Source organism: Zingiber officinale, chromosome 11B (assembly GCF_018446385.1).
Source record: "Zingiber officinale cultivar Zhangliang chromosome 11B, Zo_v1.1, whole genome shotgun sequence".
Taxonomy (NCBI): domain Eukaryota; kingdom Viridiplantae; phylum Streptophyta; class Magnoliopsida; order Zingiberales; family Zingiberaceae; genus Zingiber; species Zingiber officinale.
The window spans coordinates 62,463,019-62,475,532 of NC_056007.1; positions in this window are offsets into that span (position 1 = coordinate 62,463,019).

Sequence of the window (12,514 nt, forward strand, 5' to 3'; positions counted from 1 at the left end):
GCCATGAGAAAGTATCATGGATCGTTATATGAGTGTCATATACTTTCTCATGTGGCTATTAGTATGACTATTAGTCCTTAGACCTGAAGTCACCATGGATCCCTACATAAGGAGTTATGTACTTTGGTTTCGTCAAACGTCACCCGTAACTGGGTGGACTATAAAGGCAATTACCGGGTATGTAACAAATTATGCAGAGGGATGTGAGTGATGTAGATGGGATCTATTCCTCTCATATGACGGGAGCGACATCAATATTCTTGATAGAGTTAGACCACGAAGTGCATGGCCATGCCCAAATGAGTCAACATTAGATGTTGAGCTCATTTGATCGAGTGAGTCTACTTGGAGTTCAAGATTTAGATTGATTAGAGGATGACACGGTCTATGCCTCACATTGATCAATCTAGATGTCTAGGATAGAAGGACAATGTCACATATTGTGAGGAGTCACAATTAGTAGTCACAAGGTGATGTTGGATCTCGATATTTCTTGTAACTTGGGTAGTAATGATGTGTTGCTAGATACTGCTCATTACTTATGCTCCTAAATGGGTTTAGGGCATTGCCAACGTTACAAGAACCTATAGGGTCACACACTTAGGACAATTAGATGGAGATTAGGTTCATATGATGAACCAAGAGGATTAGATTCATTTGATGAATCAAATTGGATTAAGAGTAATCCTAATTGGGCTAACTTGAGTTCGACTCAAGTTGATTCATGTGTTCAATGAGTCTAATTTAGATTTTGACTCATTGAATCAATTTAATTTAATGAATTAGATTCATTATATTAAGTTGGCTCGAATCAAATGGTTAGATTAGATCAACCATGGTAGAGATTGGTTCAAGTTTGACTTGACTTGAGAAGGAAGACCAAAGGTCAATTTTGACTTGACCTTTTTCCACCTCATTGGTGAGTTGGCATTAGGTGGACAAATAATGATGTTCCACATCATCATGGGTGCCACCTCATGGAAGTTACAAAGCCATTTTCATAATAACTTCACATTAATTGCATTTAATGGGGAGTTACACAATGAAGAGTGGCCGACCACTTTGGTTTGAATTATGAATTCATTTTTCCATTCAAGTGGTGTATCTTCTTCCTCTTCCTCTTGAAGCTCTTCCTCTCCCTTTCCTCCTTGCCTTGGCCGAATCTTACCAAGGTGCTAGCACACCTTTGTGTAAGGTTTTCTCCACCTACGTGTCCGTGTGGATACTTCTAGAGGACCGATTCTTGACGGTCTAGAGATCCGGCAACTCCTTGGACGAGCGGGAACGCGAAAGGCACGCAACAAGGGTAAAGTTCTTAACATGTAGATCTAGGAGTAGATCTAAAAGGTTTTTCCAAACTCGTACTCGTATTTATTTTTGTTTTTCCTTGCACGGATCCGTTAGCCTTGGGTGATTCGGGGTTTCCGCGACGCGAAAAGCGGTTTTCGCGGCCCGAAAAACCCAACAGAAATATCACAATAAACTGCAACACGTATCACAATTGATACACAAACAGTGCCTCGTCGTAGTGGGAGGGTTGTGAGACAACTTGAGAGATTCATGTTTTTGGGAGAGTCTTCGGACTTGATCTCGAGTAAACATGAACCTGATCCCCAGATATATGACGAAGCACTCCAAGATAAAGATGCAGCATCTTTACAAAATGCAATGAATACAGAATTAGAATATATGTATTATAATAAAGTCTGGGAGCTTGTAGAATCACCAAATGGTGTAAAAGTCATTAAGTGAAAATAGGTCTACAATAGGAAAAGAGGATAGACGGGAAGGTGGAAACTTTCAAAGCAAGGCTTATTGAAAAAGGAAACTTTTTACCGGTAGTCATGCTTAAGTCTATCCGAATTCTTTTATCTATGAGATTTAGTGAGTGGATGTCAAGACAGCTTTCCTTAATGGAAATCTTGAAGAAAATATCCATATAAAGCAACCAGAAGGGTTCATTGCAAAGAACAAAGAAGCATCTTGTGTGCAAGCTCAATCAGTCTATGGACTGAAGCAAAACTTCAAGGTCTTGGAAAATCTGATTTAATGAAGTAATCCAGACCTTTGGATTTATTTAATAACCGAATGAGTCTTGTGTATACAAAGAGTGTGATGGAAACGTGATGGTATTTCTTATACTATACGTAGATAACATTTTTGGTAGTTGGAAACAATATCAAAGTGTTGTCAGAAGTAAGGGTAAGGTTGTCCAAATAATTTGATATGAAGGACTTGGGAGAATGCATATATTCTTGGGATCAAAGGGATCGCAAGAAAAGAATATATTTTACTTATCCCAAGCATCATATATTGAAACAATCTTAGCTCGTTTTAGCATGCAGAACTCCAAGAAAGGTTTCTTACCTTTTAGGCATGGAGTAGCTTTATCTAAAGAGATATCTCAGAAGACATGAAAGGAAATAAAGGACATGAAGGCAGTTCCTTATGCTTCGGCTGTAGGAAGTCTAATGTATGCAATGCTGTATATGAGACTAGATATTTGTTTTGCCGTGGGCATGGTTAGCAGATATCAAAATAACTCTGGACAAGGACATTTGTCTGCGGTAAAGCATATATTGAAGTACCTTAGAGGCACTAGAGATTATATGCTAGCTTACAAGGTAGATAATTTGGTCCTTGTGGGTTACATGGATTTTAACATCCAATCGGAAAGGGAAAATAGTAAGTCAACCTCGGGGTTTTGTGTTTACTTTAGGAGGTAAAGTCATAACTATGGAAGAGTGATAAGCATAGGTGCTTTTTCGGACTCCACCATAGAAGCTGAGTATATGGCAGCCTCTGAGGTAGCCATAGAAGCTGTATGACTCAGATACTTCAAGATAAATTTAGATATGATTTCTGGTTTGCCCAAAATAATTTGGTGCAGTAGCAAACTCGAAGAAACCATAAGTCCATAAGGCAAGTAAACACAATAGAGCGCAAGTACCACCCAATACGAGAAATCGTATAAACGAGGAGAAGTTGTTGATGCCTAGATTGCATCAGATGATGACCTATAGATCTTTTCACTAAGGCCCATAAGGCAAGAGCTTTTGATGGGCATGTTGAAGGATTGGGAATCAGATGTATGGCAACAGATATGACAGCTTAGTCTTTTAGTATAAGTGAGAGATTGTTAGAGTGTATACTAAAAGCCTAACTTTTGGTATAAATATTTATCTAAAAATAAGAATCACATTTGTCAAATATCTATATTTATGATAAATGTAGTTGTTCAATTAATTTATATTTTAGATAACATGGTGTGTGGTGTCACACACAGAAGATCATGTTATCAGTTCTTTATAAATTATAAACAGTTGCTCACGACTAAGATGGAAAGAAACAAACCATTGGAATAGTCGTAGTGTAATTAGGTATTAGTTTATCTTGACTAATAAATTGCTCTAGTACACTCTAAGTGTATTGAGTAGGATCATTTTAGGTAAGTTCTTTTTATACTGACTTGATAAAAGAACTAGACTTAGTTATTATGGAAGTGTGTGCTCTTAATCCTAATATAATAACAAGCACATATATTTGATATTTATTTCTTTAATTTATCAATGGGTGAGATTTAGTTCGATAAATCAATAAGCCTGATAAGTTGGAAAATGATATCACTTATTGTGTGTGTTGTTGATTATAGAAGGAATCTGTGTCCTAGTAATCTAGGTTGAGAATGACCCCAAGAGGAGCTCATAAGGATTGTCATGTTAAACCCTGTAGGTGGACTTAGTCTGACATGACAATAAGGTTAAGTGGTACTACTCTTGGACTAAGATATTAATTAAGTGAGTTGTCAGTAACTCATTTAATTAGTGGACATTCATTATCTTAAACACAGGAGACTAACACACTCATAATAAAAAGGAGCCCAAAAATGTAATTTGGGATTGGTGCGGTAGTTCAATAATAGTTCTTTAGTGGAATGAATTATTATTGATGAAATTAAGTTATGTGTTTGGGGCGAACACGGGATGCTTAATTTCATTGGGAGACCAAAACCAATTCCTCCTCTCGATCCCTATCGTAGCCTCTTGTATATAGAGATTTATATCCACCTTCTTACCCAACCAATAGGGGCCGACCAAGCCAAGCTTGAAGCTCAAGCATAGGGCCAGCCAAGCCTAAAGGTTGAGCTTTAAGGTGGTCGGCCAATAGCTTGGAGCCCAAGCTTAGGTGGTCGGTCACATCATATTAAAAAGGTTTTTTGTTAAAATTATTTCTTATGTGGATATCATGGTTTTAAAAGAAAGTTTAAAATTTAAATCTTTCCTTTTATAACTTTCTACAAAAGCTCAAGAAAAGATTTGAAATCTTTCCTTATTTGTAGATTGAAAGGTAGATTTTAATTTTGAGAAAACTTTCCTTTTTAACCATGTTCATGATTTAAAAGAGAGTTTAAAAATTAAATATTCTCTTCTACAAAAGATTAAGAAAAGATTTGATATCTTTCCTTATTTGTAGATTAAAAGAGATTTTAATTTTTAGAGATAACTTTCTTTTTATCCACATGTTTAAAAGAAAGATTTTAATTTATAAAATTTCCTTTTTACAAACCACCATGAAGGGAAAATTATTGGAGAAATTTTTTATAAATTTTTGGAGACAAATTAGGAAGTTTTAATTTTTGTTTTAATTAAAACTCTCCTTGTTTTGGGGAAATAAGTGGCCGGCCATGTATATTGAGAAGAGAAAATTATTTTTAATTAAATAAATTTTTCTTTTCATAGCAAAAGAATTAAGGAAGTTTTTTATTTAAAATTCCTTATTTGCCAAGACCAAGGATTATAAAAGAAGGGGTAGAGGTGCCTTCATGGCTAACGACTCTATTATTCTTCTCCTCTCGTTTCCTCCTTGGTGGCCAGCCCTAGCTTCTCCCTCTTCTTTTCTTCTTGTGGCCGGCGGCAACCCCTCTTGGTGCTCTTGATGGTGGCCGGTTCTAGCTAGGAGAAGAAGGAGAGAAAGGAGGTTTTGTTTCTTGCATCCCTTGGAGCTTGGTGGTGGTGGCCGAACCTCTACTTCTCTTGGAGAATTGTGGTGGCCGAAACCTAGAAGGAAGAAGAAGGTGCTTGGTGGTTCTCATCTCGGAAGATCGTTGCCCACACAACGTCCGAGGTTAGAAGAGGAATACGGTAGAAGACCAAGAGGTTATTTTTGCTTACAAAGAAAGGTATAACTAGTAATTGTTTTCCGCATCATACTAGTTTTCTTTGTATTGTTATTTTTGGAAATACTAAACACAAGAGGCATATGATTCTAGAGTTTTCGAAATAGTTTTTCGAGTTTGTGTTTTCTTCTTTTTCAAATTTGTGATTCGATTGTTCTTTTTTGTTAACCTAGAGTTATTTAAGGAAATAAATATTAGCTTTCCTTAAAAGGCTTTGCCTAGGCGGTGGTGGTTGCTCCCATATCCAAGAAGGCCATGTGCTTCACCATGTAGTCCTGGAAGCCAATTTTGGAAATTAATATTTATGGAATTAATAACTTAGGTAGATTTGAATCAATAGTGTTAAGTTTCACTTGCGATTCAAATCTAAACTATTAAGAACAGATAAGTTAAATTTGGAATCAATGATGTTAAGTTCCATCTACGATTCCTAATTTAACTTCTAAAGAACACAATAGGTTATTTAAGGAAATGTTTGACACTCGTACAAAAAAATTTTGTACAGTGGAACCGGTACGATTTTCTTAGGACTAACCAACAACAGCTTCTTTGGCTGCCTCAGAAGCTGCTACATATTCAGCTTCCATGGTGGAGTCTGAAACGTACTTCTGCTTAACACTCCTCCATGCTTTGGCTCCACCTCCTAAGGTAAACACATATCCCGAGGTTTATTTACTACTGTCTCTATCTGATTAGAAATCCGAATATGTGTAACCTATAGGGAGCAAATCATCTGTCTGGTAAACCAGCATATAATCTCTAGTCCTTTTCAGGTACTTTAATATATGCTTTATGGCAATCCAATGTCCCGATCCTGGGTTACTTTGATATCTGTTAACCATGCCCATGGCAAAACATATATCCAGTCTCGTACATAACATTGTATACATTAGGTTTCTTACAGCTGAAGCATAAGGAACTGCCTTTATCTCCTCTATTTCCTTTGGTGTCTTAGGAGACATCTCTTTAGATAAAGGTACCCCATGTCGAAAAGGTGAGAAACCTTTCTTGGAGTTTTGCATATTAAAACGAGCAAGGATAATATCGATGTATGAAGCTTGGGATAAGCATAACATTCTTTTTTTGCGATCCCTTATTACTTTGATCCCAAGAATATGTCCACATTCTCCCAAGTCCTTCATATCAAACTGTTTAGACAACCATACCCTTATGTCTGATAATACTTTAACATTATTGCCAATGAGCAAAATATCATCTACGTATAGTACAAGAATTACCACCACGTTTCCATCACTCTTTTTGTATACACAAGACTCATTTGGACACTGAATAAATCCATAAGACTATATCACTTCATTAAACTAGATGTTCCAAGATCTTGAAGCTTGCTTTAAGTCCATAAATAGACCGATTGAGCTTACATACGAGATGCTCTTTGCCCTTTGCAATGAATCCCTCTGGTTGCTTTATATGGATGTTTTCTTCAAGACTTCCATTAAGGAAAGCTGTCTTGACATCTATTTGTCAAATCTCATAATCCATATGAGCAGCAATAGATAAAAGAATCCGGATAGACTTAAGCATGGCTACCGGTGAAAAGGTTTCCTCATAATCAATTCCCTCTTTCTGAGTATCCCCTTTCGCAACAAGGATTGCTTTAAAGGTTTCCACCTTCCCGTCTACCCCTCTTTTCCTTTTGTAGACCCACTTACTTCCAATGACTTTTGCACCATTTGGTGGTTCTACTAGCTCCCAGACTTTATTAGAATACATAGATTATATTTCAGAGTTCATTACACTTTGTCAAGATTCTGCACCTTTATCTTGGAGTGCTTCATTATATGTGCAGGGATCAGGTTCATGTTTATCATGGATCAAGTCCGAAGACTCTCCCAAAAATATGAATCTATCAGGTTGACGAACAACCCTCCCACTAAGACGTGACACTGCTTGCAATTGTGCATCATTTGTGACACGTGTTGCAGTTTCTTGTGGTATTTCATCTTGTATTGTTGGTACTAAGGTAGACGTGTCTTCTCTTATCTCTTCAAGAACAATTTTACTCATGAGCTTGCGGTTCATTACATAGTCCTCTTCTAAAAATCGGGCATTGGTGCTAGAAATAACCTTCTGATCTTTAGGACTATAAAACAAACCACCTTTCGTTCCTTTAGGATATCCCACAAACAAGCGGACTTCTGTATGAGATTCCAACTTATCAGCATCTCCCTTTAGAACATGTGCTGGACTTCCCCAAATCCGAACATGTCTTAGACTAGGCTTACGCCCATTCCATAATTTTGTGGGAGTAGAGGATACTAATTTAGAAGGTACCAAATTTAGAATGTACGTTGCCGTTTCTAGAGCATATCCCCAAAATGAATTTGGTAATTCAGAATAACTCATCATTGATCTAACCATTTCCATAAGAGTCATATTCCTTCGTTCCGCCACACCATTCTGTTGGGGTGTACCATGTGCAGACAATTGGGATTGAATCCCAGCCTCTGATAAATAATTTCTAAACTCTCTTGAGAGGTACTCGCCACTACGATCAGACCGTAGTATCTTGATACTTTTACCATGATGTTTCTCCACATCAGCCTTGTATTCTTTGAACTTATCAAAGCACTCAGACTTATGACGCATCAAGTAAATGTTCTCATATCTCGAATAGTCGTCTATAAAAGAAACAAAATATTCGAAACCACCTCTCGCCTGGATAGTCATAGGTCCACACAAATTAGAATGAATCAATTCCAACACATCTTTGGCTCTATACCCCTTTGCAATAAAAGGACTTTGGTCATTTTCCCTTCCAAGCAAGACTCGCAGGTTGGAAATTTTTCCACCACCAATGAACCCAAAAGTCCATCAGCTATTAGCCTTTGAATCCTACTTATGTTAATATGACTAAGCCTTAGATGCCAAAGATATGTTTGGTTCATTTCCGAATGCTGCTTTCTCTTATTAGAATTAGAAGATGTGTTATTAATTTTCGTTTGTTGCATTGTGGGAGTTATTGAATTTAGAGTATACAAATTGCCAACCATCGTACTGGAACAGATAACTACCCTATTTTTCTTGACAACCACTTTGTCATCAAAAGAAACAAAATATCCATTCATAAATAGTTTAGAAACTAAAATTAAATTCTTTCTAAAACTTGGTACATAAAGATAATTTCTTAAAATCAAAGTTTTATTCCTATCAAAAGATAAGTAAACATCTCCCACTGCAACAGCCGCCACTTTTGTAGCATTGTCCATGTAGACGGTTATCTCTTCTTCATATAGTCATTGGGTTTCCTGGAACCCCTGCAATGAATTGCAGACATGATCAATGGCTCCCGTATCTACACACCAGGTACTGGTAGATAACACCGCTAAACATGTTTCAACTACTAGAGAATAAGATATACCTTTATTGTTCTCCTTCCTACGAGGACAGTCTGCCTTCCAATGTCCAGACTGCTTGCATGTGAAGCACTTGCCCTTCGGCTTCTTCACACCTGTTTTCGGTCCAGTCCCTAGAGATCGATTCACTTTCTTTGCTGAACCAACTTGTTTTTTCTTCTTCTTCTTGCCTTTCGACTTAGAAGTAGAACCGTTTTCAGCAAAATGAATTTGAGAACTTTGACGAAATAGCCCTTCTGCTGCTTGAAGTTCTGTCAGAAGTTTTGCCAACGAATAAATCCTTTTGTTCATGTTATAGTTCAGGTAGAACTGCTCAAAACATTTAGGTAGCGTTTGGAGAATAATATCAACCTGGGTTTCCCCATCTTTTTCAGCTCTAAGGATTTGTATCTCACTCAAGTAAGTCATCATTTTGAGGATATGATCTCTTACGGGTGTCCCCTCAGTCATGGTGGTTGTCATTAAGTTTCTCATAGTCTGTTACCTAGCAGCCCAATTCTGATGTCTGAAGAGTTCCTTGAGATTGTACATCATATCAAAGGAAGTAGGCATGGCTTGATGCTGATGTTGCAACACATTTGATGTAATACCGTGTCATCTCATCTGCCTTGACCCATTTTCTATGACTCTCAATCTCCTCTTCACTAGAATCACTATTAGGCACATTAGGGTAGACCTCTAGAAGTACAAACTTATAGCCTTCAGCAGTTAGGACAATGTCCAGATTTCATTTCCAATCAATGTAATTAGGACCAGTAAGTTTGTTCTCTTTTAATATAATAGCAAGTGGATTGAAGGTCATCCTAAGAATCACAAAATAAATTTTGATCAAAATTTAAGAATTTAAAATAATATTGATTCCTCAAACAATATCATTTAAACTCACCAACACCTCAAAACACCGTGAATTTTGTATGCCACGATATTGTGGACATATACAAATTCAAACATTTGTAAGAGGTTATTTTACCCATTAATTTTATTATCTTGTCATGCTAACTTTATGACAAATAAAATTAATAGTTGGTTTCTTCGGTCACACAAATAATAACAATGACTTCGATGGGGAGGATACTATTAAATGCGCCTATGTGTATACCATTACTTGATACTTAGTCCATTAAATAGGATTGTGCCCCTTCAGATGGAGAAGATCACACGCACCTAAATAACTTCCTATAATCATCCATAAAGGAAGTTTGATCTAGTGATCCGCAAACAAACTCATCCGATGTGGAGGAAGACACTCAGAGCCAACATGCAAGTTTGAATGCATCACTTACAAACCAGTAATGGAGACCATGGAATTTGATTAAATTCCTCTCCCACTTAGTTATTTAAGACGAGGAATTTTAACATGCAAACACATCACACATGTGCAGCATAAAAGGCAATAAATATGAAAAATATTTTCCAACTATTATGGTCTTGTCCATAGCTATCCTCCATGTGCTGCTAACCCTAGGGTTTATGTCATCGCGTCTATCGTGCTTCCTTCTCCGCTGTGCCTCTAGTCCTCAACTAGTACCACGCCTTGCAAGGATACGATCCACGATAAAAATAAAAATTTTCATTTATCGATCCTATATTCCACAAGGGAATGTACATATAATCTAGGTCGAATAAAATTGAAAATCCTAAAACTAATACAACTCCTGTTGTATTTAATAAATGTAATCATGCACACACATAAAATACCCTCGACATGTCTGAGGATCCAATCACACACAAAACACAATAGGACCATAATAGTTGGATCTAGGATGCCTGCAACCACAAAGTTAGTCTATTTGCATATCATACTATTATTCTGCCTAAATTTTGTATGACTTGTGCATAATTAAACTGAAAACCAAACACACAAAGGTAGAAAACTTGCTCTGATACCAATTGTTGGTTGCTACACCTGGATTCCGTTCTGTTCCCCTGTACAAAAATTTTGTACAAGCACAGAACTTTTCCTAGCTACCCATGTGTTCTACTGAAGTTAAACTTGGATTGTAAACTATGCTTAACATTATTAATCCAAGTTTCTCTTCAGAAGTTAAACTTGGATTGGAAACGAAACTTAACATTTTTACTCCAAGTTCAACCGATGTGTTCTTCAGAAGTTAAAGCATATTACAGAAGATGATTAAACAATTATTTCAAAGATTGGCTTCCAGGTTAAACATGGTGAGGCACTAGACCTTCTTGGATATGGGATCATCCACCAGTTCCTAGACAAAGCCTTTCAAAGAAATTCAATGTTTAAACTTCTTACAGTAACCCTCGGTTTAACTAAAGAGAACTCAATAGAAGCATAAGATCGAAACACAAAATCGATAACACAAAATCGATAGCCTAAAATCGATAGCCTCTTGTATTGGTATTTCAGGATCCATTCAAACAATATGAACTAATTATGAAGTGGAAACTAATAATTAGTTATACCTTTCTTTGAAGATTTAATAACCTCTTGATCTTCTATTTTATTCCTCTCCTCCTTTTGGAAGTCGTGTGGGTGACGATCTACCAAGATGAAATCGCTCCAAACCTTCTTCTTCCTTCCAAGCTTTCGGACACCAAAAATGATATCACAACTAGAGAACCTCCTTTCTCTTCTTCTTCACCTCCAAGTATTCGGCCACTAATTGAACTCCAAGCTTGATGCCGCCGGCCACAAAGAAGAAGAAGAAAAGAAGATGATAAAGGTCCGACCACCAAGGAAGGGAAGAGGAGAATAGAAGGTGTGTTAAACCATAAGGCACCACCTCCTCTTCTTTTATAATCCTTGGTGAATGCAAAAAATGAAAGTTTTAAAACAAAATTAAAACTTCCTTTTAATTCTCTATCATGGTCGGCCAAACCTCTTTCATCAAACAAGGAAAGATTTTAAACAAAAATTAAAATCTCTCTTTTAAAATCTCTTTTGTGGATAACTATAAAAGGAATATTTTATAAAATTAAAATCTCTCTTTTAAATTCTTCTGTGGATGTCTATAAAAGAAAAGATTTCAATAATTAAAATCTCTCTTTTAAATCTCTTTTATGGATCTCTATAAAAGAAAAGATTTAACAAGATAAAAACTCATTTTATTTCTTTTTTTGACCGATCTAAAAAAAAGAAAATTTTATAATTAAAATCATTCTTTTAAATCCTTTTAATGGATCTCTATAAAGGAAAGATTTTAACAAAAAATAAAATTTCCTTTTCTAGTTTATGTGTGGTCGGCCCCTTGCTTGGGCACCAAGCAAGGCTTGGCTGGCCCTAGCTTGGGCTCCAAGCTTGGCTTGGCCGGCCCCTTGCTTGGACACCAAGCAAGGCTTGGCCGGCCCTAGCTTAGGCTTAAAAAACTGGACTTTGGGTGGATATAAGGCTTTATATAAGAGACTACAATAGGGACTTAGAGGAGGAATTGACTTTGGTCTCCCGATGAGCTCGAGCTTCCCGTGTTCACCCCGAACACCCAACTCAAGTTCATCAATAGTAACTTATATCACTAAAGAGTTATTATTGAACTACCGCACTATTCCCAAATTATATTATGGGCTCCTTCTTATCATGAATGCATTAATCTCCCTGTATTTAAGATATCGAATGTCCATTAATTAAATGAGTTACTGACACTCACTTAATTAACATCTAGCTCCAAGAGTAGTACCACTCAACTTTATTGTCATGTCGAACTAAGTTCACCTGCAGGGTTTATATGACAATGCTTATGAGCTCCTCAAGGGGACGTCATCAACCTAGATAACTAGGACACAGTTTCCTTTTATAATTAACAATACACCATATAAATAATATTATTTCTCAACTTATCGGACCTATTGATTTAATGAACTAAATCTCACCCATTGATAAATTAAAAAAATAAATACTAAATATATGTATTTGTCATTATATCGGGATTAAGAGTACGCACTTCCATAATAACAGAGGTCCTATTCTTTTATGCTATCGGTATAAAAAGAACAA